The sequence below is a fragment of the Canis lupus genome, chromosome 15 (assembly GCF_048164855.1).
Source record: "Canis lupus baileyi chromosome 15, mCanLup2.hap1, whole genome shotgun sequence".
Taxonomy (NCBI): Eukaryota; Metazoa; Chordata; class Mammalia; order Carnivora; family Canidae; genus Canis; species Canis lupus.
In genome coordinates, this window is record NC_132852.1 from 4,396,377 (window position 1) to 4,412,430 (window position 16,054).

General features: G+C 35.3%; 1 long non-coding RNA gene across 3 annotated transcripts in view; it reads right to left on the reverse strand.

Annotated features, from left to right (window-relative positions):
- Positions 1-1,170: 1,170 nt before the first annotated feature.
- LOC140604557 (uncharacterized) overlaps positions 1,171-16,054 on the reverse strand; it is a 48,680-nt gene continuing 33,796 nt past the window's right edge. The window contains exon 4 of one of the 3 annotated variants that reach the window (XR_012007368.1): positions 1,171-1,728. This is a non-coding gene — a long non-coding RNA (uncharacterized lncRNA). The remainder of the gene's footprint in view (positions 1,729-16,054) is intronic. The other 2 variants (XR_012007366.1, XR_012007367.1) reach the window with 2 other exon arrangements.

The following is a 16,054-nucleotide window of genomic DNA, read 5'->3' on the forward strand; positions in this document are numbered from 1 at the left end:
GGAGGACTCCCCATGAGTATGAACACTAGGACTCAAGCCCTAACCTGGATTAAGCCATCAGGCACAGAGTTCATTGGACCAGAGAGAAGTCATGGAGTATTAAGTATTGAGGAACTTGTTGTTAGAACTTGGTTCTAGTCTTTACCTACCATTTAGTAGAACCAGTTACATTGACTTAACTTCTTGGACTCTCAGGATTTGTAAGTGTAAAAATGGGATAGTTGCTATGTGGTACATCTCATAAAAATAAAAGGATTATTAACAAAGATTAGGAATACAAAATATGAAAGGTCTTTATAAATCATCAGGCACTAGAACAACATAAACTATGATTTTCCTTATTCCTGTTCTAGCAACACACAAACTGGTTTGTGCTAATCATCAGGAAACAAAAAATCAGGACAGATTGATGTGATACTTGAGAATGAAATACTGGCAGAGTTTCTCAGAACACAGTCTGAAACCTCCTGGCCCAGAATCACTGACAGTGCTGATTCCTGAACCTACCTACCAAACCAGGACCTTTTTAATTTTTTTTCATTTTTTTTTTTGTATATTTTTTCATTGGAGTTCGATTTGCCAACATATAGTATAACACCCAGTGCTCATCCCGTCAAGTGCCCGCCCATCAGTGCCTGTCACCGAGTCACCCCAAACCCCCGCCCACTTCTGTATCCACTCCCCCTTGTTCGTTTCCCAGAGTTAGGAGTCTCTCATGTGATATTTCCCACTCATTTTCTGTCCTTTCCCCTTTAATCCCTTTCACTATTTTTTATATTCCCTGTAGGAGTGAAACCATATAATGTTTGTCCTTCTCCGACTGACTTACTTCACTCAGCATAATACCCTCCAGTTCCATCCACATCGAAGCAAATGGTGGGTATTTGTCGTTTCTAATGGCTGAGGAATATTCCATTGTATACATAGACCACAGCTTCTTTATCCATCATCTTTCCATAGACATCGAGGCTCCTTCCACAGTGTGGCTATCGTGGACATTGCTGCTAGAAACATTGGGGTGCAGGTGTCCTGGCGTTTCCCTGCATCTGTATCTTTGGGGTAAATCCCCAACAGTGCAATTGCTGGGTTGTAGGGCAGGTCTATTTTTAACTCTTTAAGGAACCTCCACACAGTTTTCCAGAGAGGCTGTGCCAGTTCACATTCCCAGCAACAACAGTGCAAGAGGGTTCCCCTTTCTTCGCATCCTCTCCAACATTTGTGGTTTCCTGTCTTGTTAATGTTCCCCATTCTCACTGGTGTGAGGTGGGATCTCATGGTGGTTTTGATTTGTATTTCCCTGATGGCCAGTGATGCGGAGCATTTTCTCATGTGCTTGTTGGCCATGTCCATATCTTTTTTGTAAGCCCGGACATTTTTTTTTTTTTTTAAGATTTTATTTGTTTGAGACAGAGAGAGAGAGAGAGAGAGAGAGAGAAGGAGGGAGAGAGGCAGAGACACAGGCAAAGGAACAAGCAGGCTCCCTGCAGGGAGCCCGACACAGTACTCAATCCTGGGTCTCCAGGATCACACCCTGGGCTGAAGGTGGCATTGAACTGCTGAGCCACCCAGGCTGCCCAAACCAGGATCCTTTTGAAGGAGTGGCTCATTTACATCCAAAGTTTGAAAACTTTTGTCTCTGCTCCTTGTAGGAAGTACTGTAACATCCAGGGATCCTGGGTTTGATCACAACTGGGCCAGTGAAGTGTGAAGTCAACATTCTGCATTAATCTTTGAGAAGGAAAGGAAAACAAAGGTGTTTATTGCACAGCCTTAAAGTAATGAGATCCAAATCGTGAAAATAAAGAAATATGTATAAAAATCTGCCATGCCATAGAACATCTCTTTCTTACTGTATTACTCTATTACTCTAGAGCGCCATTCTCTACAATGTGTAGGATATCACTCTAGGTTAGTAACTACAGCTAAAAGTAAATAGTAAGTTTATTTCTCCATCTCTGTTTATGCTTACAGTCATTAACAGTTTGGTATTTTATTTCATGTAACAAGTGGTGACTTAATTGCAGATGCAGCAGAAAAAAAAATGCTGATTTGGGGGTTCTTCTTTACTTTTTTACATGACCTTTCCCTTAGGGGAAATTGAGGAGAATAGATTTTATTTAGAAAGAATGTAAAGAATATAGATAACCTTCAAGTTTTTGACTTCCAAAAATATTAAGAAATAAAGTAGGCTTAATAACCTGAAAACACTACTGCTATAACATACAAGAGATTCTGAAGAAAAAAAATTACAAATTTATTTTTAGATGTATCACAGAACTCCTATAAGAAAGGAAATCTGCAGTGTGTGAAAAGTCAAGAGGGAGCCAGAAACCAAGAACTATCTAGAGCCTTAAGGCCAAATGCTTTTACTCGGGAATGAGGAGAGTGGACCCTTGGGAACTAGGAACTTGGGTTTAAATGGCAAATGGGGTTAGAAAATGAAGCTGTGGGCCTATATAAAGTGAGTAGTATTGGAGATGAGACCTTCCAAATAAAACCAAAATTTGGGACAGGTACATACTTGGTGAAGAAGGAAAAAATTCACCGTTTGACCAAGAAACTACACTATCTGGCTCAGAGTTTCAATCATGGAAAGAAAAATTATTGCTTTCATACAAGTTATATTTCTGAACTAAAAAACAATTTAGAAAATCAATAGCATAAAGCAGTCCATTAACTGTATTTGTAGGTTTGAAACATACTTATAAATAATGGATACATCAAAAGAAACCACAATGGAAATGAGATAATATTTAGAACTGAAGAAAAATCTCCTAGGCTACAGATAAAGTAATATTTTGAGGGAAATATATAGTTCTAATAGCTTTTTATTAGTAATAAAAATAACTACAAATTAGCTGAATATCCATCAATGGCAATTAGGGAAAATCTATTCAGTGTATTCAAGGAAGTGAATAAAATAATAAAGTTGATACTAGAAATTAATAACAAATACTAATCAATTGATTCTTTGAAGAAACTGAAAATAGGTAAATTTCTGAAAGCTTAATCAAGCTAATTTCCATCTAAGGCATAAAAGTGTAACAAAACACACTGATAATGTTAAATATATAGTCAAAGTGAGATTCTGTAGTATGTGAATGGTGCATAATTCATTTAACTCTAGTTTAAAAGTTAAAAAACAAATGTAGTAAAACCATAACTATAATATCTGTACTTGTAAAATTTACAATATAAAAATATATAAATCTTAACACCAATAACCTAAAATGCATGGCAGAAGAGAAAGTATAAAGCATAGAAATTCTATTGGATAGTTTAAAATAGGGTGTCAGGAATTTAAGATATTTTAGCAAGTCTCATGGTAACCACAAGGAAAAAACTATAGTAACTACCCAAAAGAACATGATAAGGGATTCAAAGTATGCTGATACCACAAGATATCAAAACACACACAAAAAGGATAGCAGGATAAGAAGCAAAGAACAATGGATCTACAAAACAACCAGAAAACAGTTAATAAATGGTAATAATAAATTCTTTACTTATCAATAATTACTTTAAGTGTAAGTGGATTAAATTCTCCAACAAAATATATGGAATAACTAAAAGGATTTTAAAAATCACCAATATGCTGCCTACATTTAGCCTTAAAGATACACATACACTGAGTAAAGGATGCAAGTAGAAATTTCAAGCAAATGGTCACTAGAAAAACAAAGCAGATACTTTGATACTTCTATCAGACAAAACAGACTTCAAAACAAAAATGGTATGAAGAGACAAAGAAGGTCGCTTAATCTTAACAGGGTCAAATCCACCAAGAAGATATGACAATTATAAACACTTATGTGACCAAGAGCTGAGCACCTAAATACATAAGGCAAAAACTAATAGAAATAAAAGGAGCAATAAACAGCAATAAGATAGCAGTTAAGGACTTTAATACCCAACCCTCAATAATGGATAGATCATCCAGACAGAGTCAATAAGAAAGCAGATTTAAACAGCACTTTAAACCAGAGAGAACAGAGAAATACAGAACATTCTATTCAACAACATCAAAATATACATTTTTCTCAAGTGCAGATAGAACATTTTCTACAAGAGAGCATGGTTTTGATCACAAAACAAGTCCTAGAAAATTAAAGAAGACTGAAATCACACCATTTATTTTCTCTGACCACAATGATGTGAAGCTGGAAATCAGTAACAACAAAAAAAATTGAATAATTTATCAATACACAGAAATTCAACAACACTTTCCTGAACAACCAATGGATCAGAGAATTTAAAGGGGAAATCAAGAAAATGGAAACACAATATACCAAAATTTATGAAATGCAGCAACAGTGGTTTTTAGGAGAGAAGTTCATAGCAATAAATGCCTACATTAGGAAGAAAGATACTCCCCCCACACACCAAAAAGCAAAACAAACAAAAAAACACCCAACCTATCTCTATCTCTTAATGAAGTAGAAGGAAGAACAGAGACCAAATTTAGAAGAAATAATATAGAGCAGAAACAAATAGAGAACAGGAAAACAATAGAAATGATTAACCAAATTAAATATTTTTTTAAAAAGAGAAACAAAATGGACAAACTTTTACCTAGACTAACCAAAGAAAAAAAGAGGACCCAAATCAATAAAATGATGAATAAAAAAGGAGATATTAAAACCAGTGATACCACTGAAATATAAAGAGCCATCAGAGGCTGTTATGAACAATGGTATGCCAACAAATTGAACAACCTAGAAAAAAATGGAAAAATTCTGAGAAACTTACAACTCACCAAAACTGAGTCAGGAAGAATAAAAAATCTGAATAGACTAATTACTGGTAAGGAGACTGAAGCAGTAATCAAAATTCTCCCAATACAGAAAAGCCCAGTCCAGATGTTTCCTTGGTGAATTTTACCAAACACTTAAGAATTAATGGCAGTTCTTCTCAAATTTTTTCACAATATTGTGAAGCAGGGAACACCTCAACACATTTCATGAGGCCAGCATTACTTTTATAACAAAGCCAGAATAGGACACTGTCCAAAAATGTCCAGAGACCAGTATCTCTGATGAATATAGATGCCAAAATTCTCAACAAAATACTAGCAACCTGAATTCAATAGCATATCAAAATATGATTTACATAACCAACCATCCTTGAATGCAAGGATGTTTGAACATATGCAAAACAATCAATGTAATGCAGCACATTAATTGGATAAAAGAAAAAAAATCATGTTCATATCAATAGACACAGAAAAAGCACATTATACAATTCAATATACATTCATGGTAAAAAATCTTAACAAATTAGATATAAAAGATACATATTTCAACATAATGAAGGCCATATAGGATAAGCTTACAGCTAACATTATACTTAATAATGAAATGTTGAAAGCTTTTCCTGTAAAATCAAAAATAAGACAAGAGTGCCCACTTGTACTGTTCTTATTCTACATTGTGGAAATCCATGCCAGAATAGTTAAGCAAGAAAAGGACATAAAATGCATCATAATTGGGGAAAAATATCTCTATTTGAAGATAACATGATTTTATATAGAAAAATACTAAAGAATGCACACACAGATCAATGAGATCAGTAAAGCCATGGGACACAAAATTAACATACAGAATTAGTAATTTTTCTATACATTGATGACAAATTACCTAAAAGAATTTAAAGAATTGATACATTTTTAAAGCTTTTATTTAAATTCTAATTAACATATATTGTAACATTAATTGCAGCAGAATTTAGTGATTCATCACTTACAGATAACATCCACTGCTAATCACAAGTGGTCTCCTTAATACCCACCACGCATTTAACTCATGCCTCCTGCCCACCTCCCCTCCAGCAACCCATAGTTTATTCTCTATAGTTAGAGTCTGTTTTATAGTTTGCCTCTCTCTCCCCACCATGTTCATCTGCTTTGTTTCTTAAATTCCACATATAAGTAAAGTCATGGTATTTTCCTTTCTCTGACTGACTTATTTCACTTAGCATCATGCACTCTAGCTCCATCCACATCATTGCAAATGGTAAGAGTGCATTCTTTCTGATAGCTGAATACACACACACACACACACACACACACACACACACCATAGCTTCTTCATCTACTCATCAGTTGACGGGCATTTGGGCTTTCTCATAATTTGACTATTTTTGATAATGCTACTATAATAACATCAGGATATCTGGGTCCCTTTGAATATGTATCAAGATTCCAATGGTATTTTCATTTTTACAGAGCAGAAAAAACAGTTTAATATTTATACAAACTGCCAAAACTCCAAACAGCTAAAGCAACCCTGTGAAAGAAGAATAAAGCAGGAGGCATCACACTTTCTGATTTCAAGCTGTAGTATAAAGCTATGATAATGAATACTACATAGTACTGGCATAAAAGCAGACCAATAGATCAATGAAACAGAACTGAAAGCCCAGAAATAAACCCAAGAATATACAATCAATTAATATTTTACAAAGAAGCCTGAAATATTCAATGAAGAGAAATCAGTCTCTTCATTTAGTGCTGCCAGGAAAATGGGACATTCACATGTAAAAGAATGAAAATAGATTCCTATCTTATATACTCATGAAAATGGATTAAAGACTTAAAAAGTTCTGTGATGTGGATCTTGGAAATGATTTTTGGATAGGACACCTAAAGTAAAGGCAATAAAATAAGAAGTGGAACTTACTTCAAACTTCAAAGCTTCTACACAGCAAAAGAAGCAATCAACAAAGTGAAAAGATGACTTACGGAATGGGAGGAAATATTTGCAAAACATGCATCAGATAAACATTTAATATCCAAAATAAAGAACTTCCACAGCTCAACAGCAACAAATAAAAAATAATCCAATTAAAATGGATAAATGACCTGAAGAGAAATTTTTCCAAAGAAGATAAATGAATGACCAACAGGTGCTAATAAAGGTGATGACCACAGTTATCAGAGAAATGCAAATCAAAACTACAATGAAATATCATCTCACACTTGTTAGGAAGGCCATCAAAAGGACAAAAGATAACCAATGCTGGGAAGAATGTAGAGAAAAGGAAACATTTGAGCACTGCTGGGGGGATTATAAACTTGCAAAGCTGCTATGGAAAACAGTATGGAGGTTCTTCAGGAAATTAAACATAGAAATATCAGTTCTGGAGAAAATGGCAGAGAAGGAGGATCCTAAGCTCACTCTGACTCACAGATATACTTATATAACACCCATAACAGTGTAAATAACTCAAGAAAGACACAAAGACAGGCAGAAAAGACTCTCCACAGCTAATTGTAGAGAAGAGTTCACACTGAAAATGGTAGGAAGAGCAGAGACATGGCTGGGAAACAAGCTGACTCACAAGACTGTCTGCAGGAGGAAAGGACACAGCAAACACAAAGAAGAGGGAGGATCAGACCCCACACCAGGCACCTCAGGCACAGGGGACCAGCACTGGGACAAATCCCTACATTTGGCTTTGAAAACCACAGGGGTCTAACTTCACAAGTTTTTACAATCAGTGGGGCTCAACATGGCAACTTTAAAAATCAGCAGGCTCAGCTCTGGGACAGCCAGAAAGCAGTAGGAAAATGAGTTCTTATCCTTAAAGAGTCAGAGCATAACACATAGCCCCACTGAGATATAGCATAGAGATAGCAGTTTGAAGAACACCTGGGGTATGTGAGAAAAGACTTATTTACTAAACTCAGAATGTGTGCTAGAGGGACAGGGGTCTCTAGGGACTTCTCTAAGAACAAAAGAGCTGGCAAGCACCATTTCTCACCCCACTCCCTGGCCTAGATAACCCCACACATGTGAGAACCAAAATGAATATTTTCCACCAAGCTTGCTAACAGTGCCTGCTCCCCACCTCTCACATTCTCATGCAGATCCAGCCCATCCAACCCACCTTCAGCAAGAGTCCATTTATAGTGGTGTCACTATAAAGCTGGACAGTATCACTCCAAAGTGACTCCTATCCTGGGAAGAGGGGAAGATAACCACACACACCAGTTTTACTGTGGCCCCAGGAGTGGTCTGGTGGCAGACATCTGGTATGACTTCAGGTCCTGCCCACCAATGAGAGCCTCTCAGGGAACAACACAGGCAGAGAAACCTGCAGGTCAGTGGGACTGCATCTATGGCAAATGCCTGGTCTGTCAACTCAAGTGCAAAGCAGTCTCAGACTAGCCCATTAACAACACAGGGACCAAACACTGCCCACAATAGGCAAATATAGTTATTGCAGATGACTGGAATGAAGGCAAATGTGGCTCAGCCAACAACAGTAGGTGCACACAAAGTGCAAAGGAGACATTCTCCTGAAGTGCCAGATTCTGGTGGACAAGAACAGGACCTTTTCATAAGGCCACTACTTTCAAGAGCAGGAGACATAGCTGATTTCATAACATATAGAAACAAATACAGAAAGCTATACAAAATGAGGATACAGATAATTATGTCCCAAATGAAAAAACAGAACACATTCACAGCAAGAGAGCTACACAAAATGGACATAAGCAATGTGCCTGACAGAGAATTTATTTATTTTATTTTAGAGAGAGAGAGAGAGAGAGAGCACATTCAAGCAGAGGTTGGGGAGGGGCAGAGGGAGAGAATCTTTACTCCATGCTGAATGCAGAGCCTGACATGGGGCTTGATCTCACAACCCTGAGATCATGACCTGAACTGGAATCAAGAGTCAGATGCTTAGCTGACTGAGCCACCCAGGCACCCACTGACAGAGAGTTTAAAATAATGGTTATAAACATACTCACTGGACTTGAGAAAAGAGTGGAGGATCTTAGTGAGACCTCAACAAAAAGAAAATACAAAAAAGAACAAATCAGAGATGAAGAACTCAAGAGCTGAAATTAAAAATACACTATGGGAATGAAGAGTAGATTAGAAAAGGCAGAACGGATCAGTGACCTAGAAAACAGAAATGAAAAGCAATTAAGATGAATGAGAGAAAGAAAAAAAAGAGTAATAAAGAATGAGAATAGGTGAAGGAAACTCAGTGATAATAACAAGCATGATAGCATTTGCATTATAGGGATCCCAGGAGGAAAAGAGAGAAAAGGAGGCAGAAAATTTTATTTGAAGAAATAATAGCTGAAAACTTCTAAAATCTGAGGAAGGAAACACCAGATCCGGAGGCACAGAAAGGCCCCAACAAAATCAACCCAAAGAGGTCCATACCAATACATAGAATAATTCAAGTGGCAAAAAGTAGTTACAGAGAACTCTAAACGCAGAAAGAGAAAAGAAAGCAGTTACATATAAGGGAAGACTCACAATGTGATCAGTGGATTTTTCAGCAGAAACTTTGCAGTCCAAAGGAGAGTGGCATGATATATGCAAAGTGCTGAAAGGAAAAATAAAACCAGCAACCAAAAATACCCTAGCTAGCAAGGCTATCATTCAGAATAAGAGAGATAAAGAGATTCCCAGACAAACAAAAGTTAAAAGAATTCATCACCACTAAACCAGCTTTAGAAGAAATGTTGAGGGAATTCTTTGAGTGGAAAGAAAAGACCACAAGCAGGAGTAAGAATAGAAGGAGGCACAAATACAGTAAAATCAAGTATATCTATAAGAAATCACTCAAGTGGGACACCTGAATGGCTCAGTGGTTGAGCATCTGCCTTTGGCTCAGGTCATGATCCCGGGGTCCTGGGATAGAGTCCAGCATCAGACTCCCTGTAGGGAGCCTGCTTCTTCCTCTGCCTGTGTCTCTGACTCTCTCTCTGTCTCTCATGAATAAACAAATAAAATCTTTTTTAAAAAATCACTCAAGGGATTCACAAAATAAGAGAATGTAAAATATGACAACATATACCTGAAGTATGAGGGAAAAGAAGTTAAAATTTAATACTTTCAGAATTGGTTCAAACTTAAGTGACCAACAACTTAATGTAGACTACTTTAACGCATTATATATTATATGTGGACCTAATGTTAGCCATAAATAAAAGAACTTTAATAGACTTGCAAAGAAATAAAGTCAATCCAAATCTATTGTTAAAGAGAGCCAGCAAATCATGAGACCAGGGAGCAACAAAGGAACATAGAAGTGCTACAAAACCAACATTAAAACAAGTAACAACAACAACAACAAAAAAAAAAAGTAACAAAATGGCAGTAATTACATACTTAATAATAACTTTAAATGAAAATGGATTAACTGCCTCAAAAGACAAAGCATTGCTGAATGCATAAAAAAAGCAAGACTCTTGTACAGACTACCTATAAGAAAGTCATTTTAGATCTAAACACAAGCAGATTCAGGGTGAAGGGGTGAAAAAACCATCTCTTATGCAAATGGAAGTGAAAAGAAAGCCAAGGTAGCAATACTTAGACAAAGCAGCTTAAAACAAAGACTATAACAAAAAATAGAGAAGGACACTGTTTAATCATAAAGGGAATAATTTAACAAGAAGATAGAACAATTCTAAATATTTGTGCATCCAATATAGCAGCACCCCAAATACAGAGAACAGCTATTAACAAACATATAAGAAGCAATCAATAGTATCTAGTACTAGTAGGAGACTTTAACACCCCACTTACATCAATGGCTAGATCAACCAAACAGAAAATCACAGAGGAAACAGTGGCTTTGAATGATACATTGGACCAGACGGATCTAACATACATTCAGAACATTCCATCCTATAATAGTGGAATACACATTCTTTTAAGTACACATGAACTTTCTCCAGAACAGACCACATGTTAGACCACAAAACAAGTCTCAATGAATTCAAAAAGAATGAAATCGAATCATCTATCTTTTCAGACCACAACATTATGAAGCTAGAAATCAACCACAAGAAAAAAATTTAAAAAGAACAAAAACACATGGAGGTTAAATAACATACTATTAAACAATGAATGGATCAACCAAGAAATCAAAGAGAAAATAAAAAAACTACAATAGTCCAAAATCTTTGGGCTGCCACAAAGACTGTTCCAAAAGGGAAATTTATAGCAATACAGGCCTATCTCAGGAAGAAAAATCTCAAATGAACAAGCTAATGTTATACCTAAAGGAATTAGAAAAACAACAAACAAGGCCCCAAAACCAGCAGAAGGAAGGAAATAATAAAGATTAGAGTGGAAATAAATTAAATTGAAACAAAAAATCTATAGAACAGATCATTGAAACCAGGAGCTGATTCTTTGAAAAGATAAAAAAAAAATTTGATAAGCCTGTAGCCAGACACATCAAAGAGAAAGAGAGACAGAACTCAAACACAGAAATGGAAGAAAAATAACACCACAGAAATACAAAGGATTATAAGACAATATTAGGAAAGATATGCCAACAAATGAGACCATCTAAAAGAAACAGATAATTTCATAGAAACATATAACCTCCCCAAACTGAATTAGGAATAGGAAAGCTGAGCAGGCTGATTGCCATCAATAAAATTGAATTAGTAATAAAACAAAACTCCCAGCAAACAAAAGTCCAGGGCCAGATGGCTTCACAGGTGAAATCTACCAAAAATCTGAGTGACTCAGTGATTGAGAGTCTGCCTTCAGCTCAGGTCGTGATCCTGGGGTCCTGAGTCAAATTTGGCATTGGACTCTCTGCAGGGAGCCTGCTTCTCCCTCTGCCTATATGTCTCTGCCTCTCTCTCTCCATGTCTCTCATGAATAAATAAATAAAATCTTAAAAAAAAAAAAGTTAATACCTATTTTTTTAAGCCATTCAAAAAAAAAAAAAAAGAAAAGAAAAGAAAAGAAAAGAAAAAAACCAGAAGAGGAAGTAAAGCTTCCTGAGGCCAGCATTACCCTGATACCAAAACTAGGTAAAGACATTAGGAAGAGATCTATAGGCCAGTATCTCTGATGGACATAGAAAAAATTCTTAAAATATGAGCAAACTTAATCCAATAATGCCTTAAAATATAATTCACCATGATCAAGTGGGGTTTATTCCAGGGATATGAGTGTGGTTCATTTGTAAATTGCATTGATTGATATATCACATTAACAAGAGAGGATTTAAAATCATATAATCATTTCAATAGAAGCAGAAAAAGCATTTGACAAAGTGCAATATCCATTCATGATAAAAAAAAAAAGCCTCAACCAAGTAGGTTTAGAGGGAACATACCTCAACATAATAAAGGCCATACATGAAAAGCCCACAGCTAACATCATATTCAATGGTGAAAATTTCAGAGCTTTTTCCCTAAGGTCAGGAAAAAGACAAGGATGTCCACTCACCAGTTTAATTCAACATAGAACTGGAAGTCCTACCCACAGCAATTGGATCATGAAAAAAAATAAAAAGCATCCAAACTGATAAGTAAGAAGTAAAACTATTTGCAGATGGTGTGATAATATATACAGAAAACTCTAAATACTACATGAGAGAACTACTAGAACTGATAAATAAATTCAGTTATCACAGGATACAAAAATCAACATATAGAAGTCTGTTGTATTTCTGTAATGTAGTAGCAGAAATAGAAATTAAGAAAACAATCTCATTTACAATTGCACAAAAATAACAAAATACCTAGGAGTAAACTTACCAAGGAGGTGAAAAACCTGTATTCTGAAAACTATAAAAATTGATAAAAGAAATTGAAGGCGACAGAAACAAATGGAAAGACATCTCATACTCATGGATTGGGAGAACAAATGTTAAAGTTTCCACACTTCTCAAAGCAATCTACACATTTAATGCAATCTCAATCAAAATACCAATGACAGGGGAGCTTGGACGGCTCAGTCGGTTAAGTGTCTCCCTTATGTTCAGATCTTGATCTCAGGGTCGTGGGATAGAACCCCCACTGGCCTTCCTCCTCAGTAGTGAGTTTGCTCCTTCGTCTTCTGCTCCTCCTCCTGCTTGTGCATGCTCTCTCTCAAATAAATAAATAAAATCTATATTAAATAAATAAGTATTTATATAAAGTAAATAAAATCTATAGATAAATAATTTTTAACATACCAACGACATTTTTCACATAAGTAGTAATGGTACAATTTGTAGAGACACAAAATGCCCCCAAAAGCCAAAGCAATCATGAAAAAGAACAAAACTGAAGGTATCACAATCCTAGATTTCAAGACATACTACAAAGCTGTAATAATCAAAACAGTGTAGTATTGGCATGAAAATAGGCACATAGTTCAATGGTATAGAAGATAGAGCCCAGAAATAAACCCACAATTATATGGTCAATTAGTCTTCAATAAAGAAGGCAGTAGGTAATAGGAAAAACTCTTTTCAACAAATGGTGTTGGGGATACTAGACAGCTACATGCAAAAGACTGAAACTGGACCACTTTCTCACAACACACACAAAAATAAACTCCAAATGGATGAAAGACCTAAATTTGAGATAGGAAACCATAAGAATCCTAGAAGAGAACACAAGCAGTAGCATCTTTGATATCACCCATAATAATTTCTTTCTAGTTATGTCTCCTGAGGCAAGAGTGACAAAAGCAAAAATAAACTACTAGGACTATATTAAAATAACACTCCTCTTCACAGCAAAGGAAACAATCAACAAAACTAAAAGACAACCTACAGAATAGGAGAAGATACTTGCAATGATATGTTCAATAAGAGGTTAATACCCAAAAAATCACAGTTCAAAGTATTGCCTCACATCTGTCAGAAAGGCTAAAATCACATTTAGCAAGGATGTGGAGAAATGGAAACTCTCATGCACTGTTGGTGGGAATGCCAACTGAGGCAACCACTGTGGAAATCAGTACGGAGGTTCCTCAAAAAACTAAAAACAGAATTACCATATGATCCAGTAATTCCACTGCTGGGTATTTACCCAAAGAATGCAAAAACATTAATTCAAAAAGATATATGCACTCCTATGTTTACTGCAGCACTATTTAAAATAGTCATATTAGGGAAGCAACCCAAGTGTTTATCAATAGATGAGTGGATAAAGACAAAATATATATATATTTGTGTATATATACATATATATACATTTGTATATGTATATATATGTATATATATATACACTCACACAAACACACAATGGAATAATACTCAACCACAAAAAATGAAATCTTGCCCTTTGTAAGAGCATTGATGGATTCGAGGGTATAGTGCTAAGTGAAATAATTCAGAGAGAAAAAGACAAATACTATATAATTTCACATATATGTGGAGTTTAAGAAACAAAACAAAGGAACAAGGGGCAAAGGGGATAAAACCCAGACTCTTAAATATAGATAAATAACTAGTGGTCATCAAGGGAAGGTGGGTATGGTTGAAATAGGTGAAGGGGATTGAGAAAGTATGCTTACCATGATGAGAACTGAAAAATGTATGGAACTGTTGAATCACTATATTTACACCTAAAACTAATAGAATACTGAATATATACTTACACCTAAAACTAATAGAACACTGAATGTTAGTTATACTGAAATTTTAAGAACACAAAAATACCCTCCAAAGCAAATAGAAATATCATATGATCCAGCAATTCCACTTCTGGGCATATACCCAAAGGAAATGAAAACCTCAACTTGAAAAGACACCTGAATCCCCATGTTCCCTGAAGCATTATTTACAATAGCCAAAACATGGAACCAAGTTAAGTGTCCATCAGTTGATGAATGAATAAAGAAGTTGTGGTAATATAAGGGTCTAGTTTTAATCTTTTACATATGAATATCCAATTCTCATATACATGATATATATGGTTCATAAATATAAATTTATATGTATAATGGAATACTATTTAACTGTAAAAAAATGAGGAAATATACCATTTGTGACATCAGAGATGGACCTTGAGAGAATATGCTAAGTGAAAGATGTCAGACAGAGAAAGGCAAATACCATATAATCTCATTTATATGTAGAAACTAAAAAAGAAACACCAAAGTCACAGAAAAAAAGATCAGATTTTTAGTTATTTGAGGTAAGGGTTGGAGTGAAGAGAGTTTCAGGAAAATGGTCAAAAAGTAAAATGTCCAGTTATAAGTAAGTATCAGGAGTATAATGTTCAACATGTTAATGTGAAGACTATAGCTAACACTGCTGCAGGGAAGTTGTTGAGAGAGTAACTTGTAAGAGTTCCTATCAAAATGAAAATTTTTCTTTTTGGGGTGCCTGGCTGGCTCAGTCAAAAAACATGCAATTCTCTATCTCAGGGTCATTGGTTCAAGTCCCACATTAGGTGTAGATAGTACTAAATTTTAAATATATAAATATATTTAAATACTCATATATATATATATGGAGATATATATATCCATATGAGATGAATACTAACTACACTTACTGCATCATTATCTCACTATATATGTATTTCAAACCATTATACTGTACACCTTAAATTTATAACAGTGATATATGCCAACTGGGAAAATAAACATACGGAAATGAAAAAAAATTTCACTAATCAAAAGACGATTTTTGAGAACACTGATAAAATAGGTAAATTTCTGAAAGCTTAAAGACGAGGGGGAAAAGAAAGTAAAAAAAAACAGTAGACTTGAAAAAGGAAATGTTTTTACATTTTTACATACATTTTACACACATACACATTTTTATATCTAAGTTTTTAATTTTGAGATACTTTTGGTAACTTATATGAAATTAAGAAAGGCACCTGATGGAAAAGAAAATGTAAAAGTTGATCTGGTATAATATTAGAATAAGTAGATATAATTCAGAAAAAAATGGGTTTAAAAATCAGAAGTACAATAATACAACCAAGTATAATAACTAGAGATTAGAATACAAGCAGGTTCAATGTAAGCCATTATTTGTCCAGTAAAATAAAAGATATCCAGTTGGTTAATTCATACAATTTTAACACCGGAAGAACACTTCAGTTTCTTTACAGCTTGGGGAAATATCTTTCTTTTCACCAAGGAAAGACTGCCATGGTAAGGAGCTCAATTGGATGGTGCCGATCACCAAATATCTCCCCATAAAATAATATGCTAACATCTCAAGTGGACTGAAGAGCAGTGATTTGAGCATCCAAGTGGGCAGCGCTCAAGGACCACCTGTGAAGTCATGCAGACTTCCAAAGAGATTCCTGGGTGAAACCTGAGTACAGTCA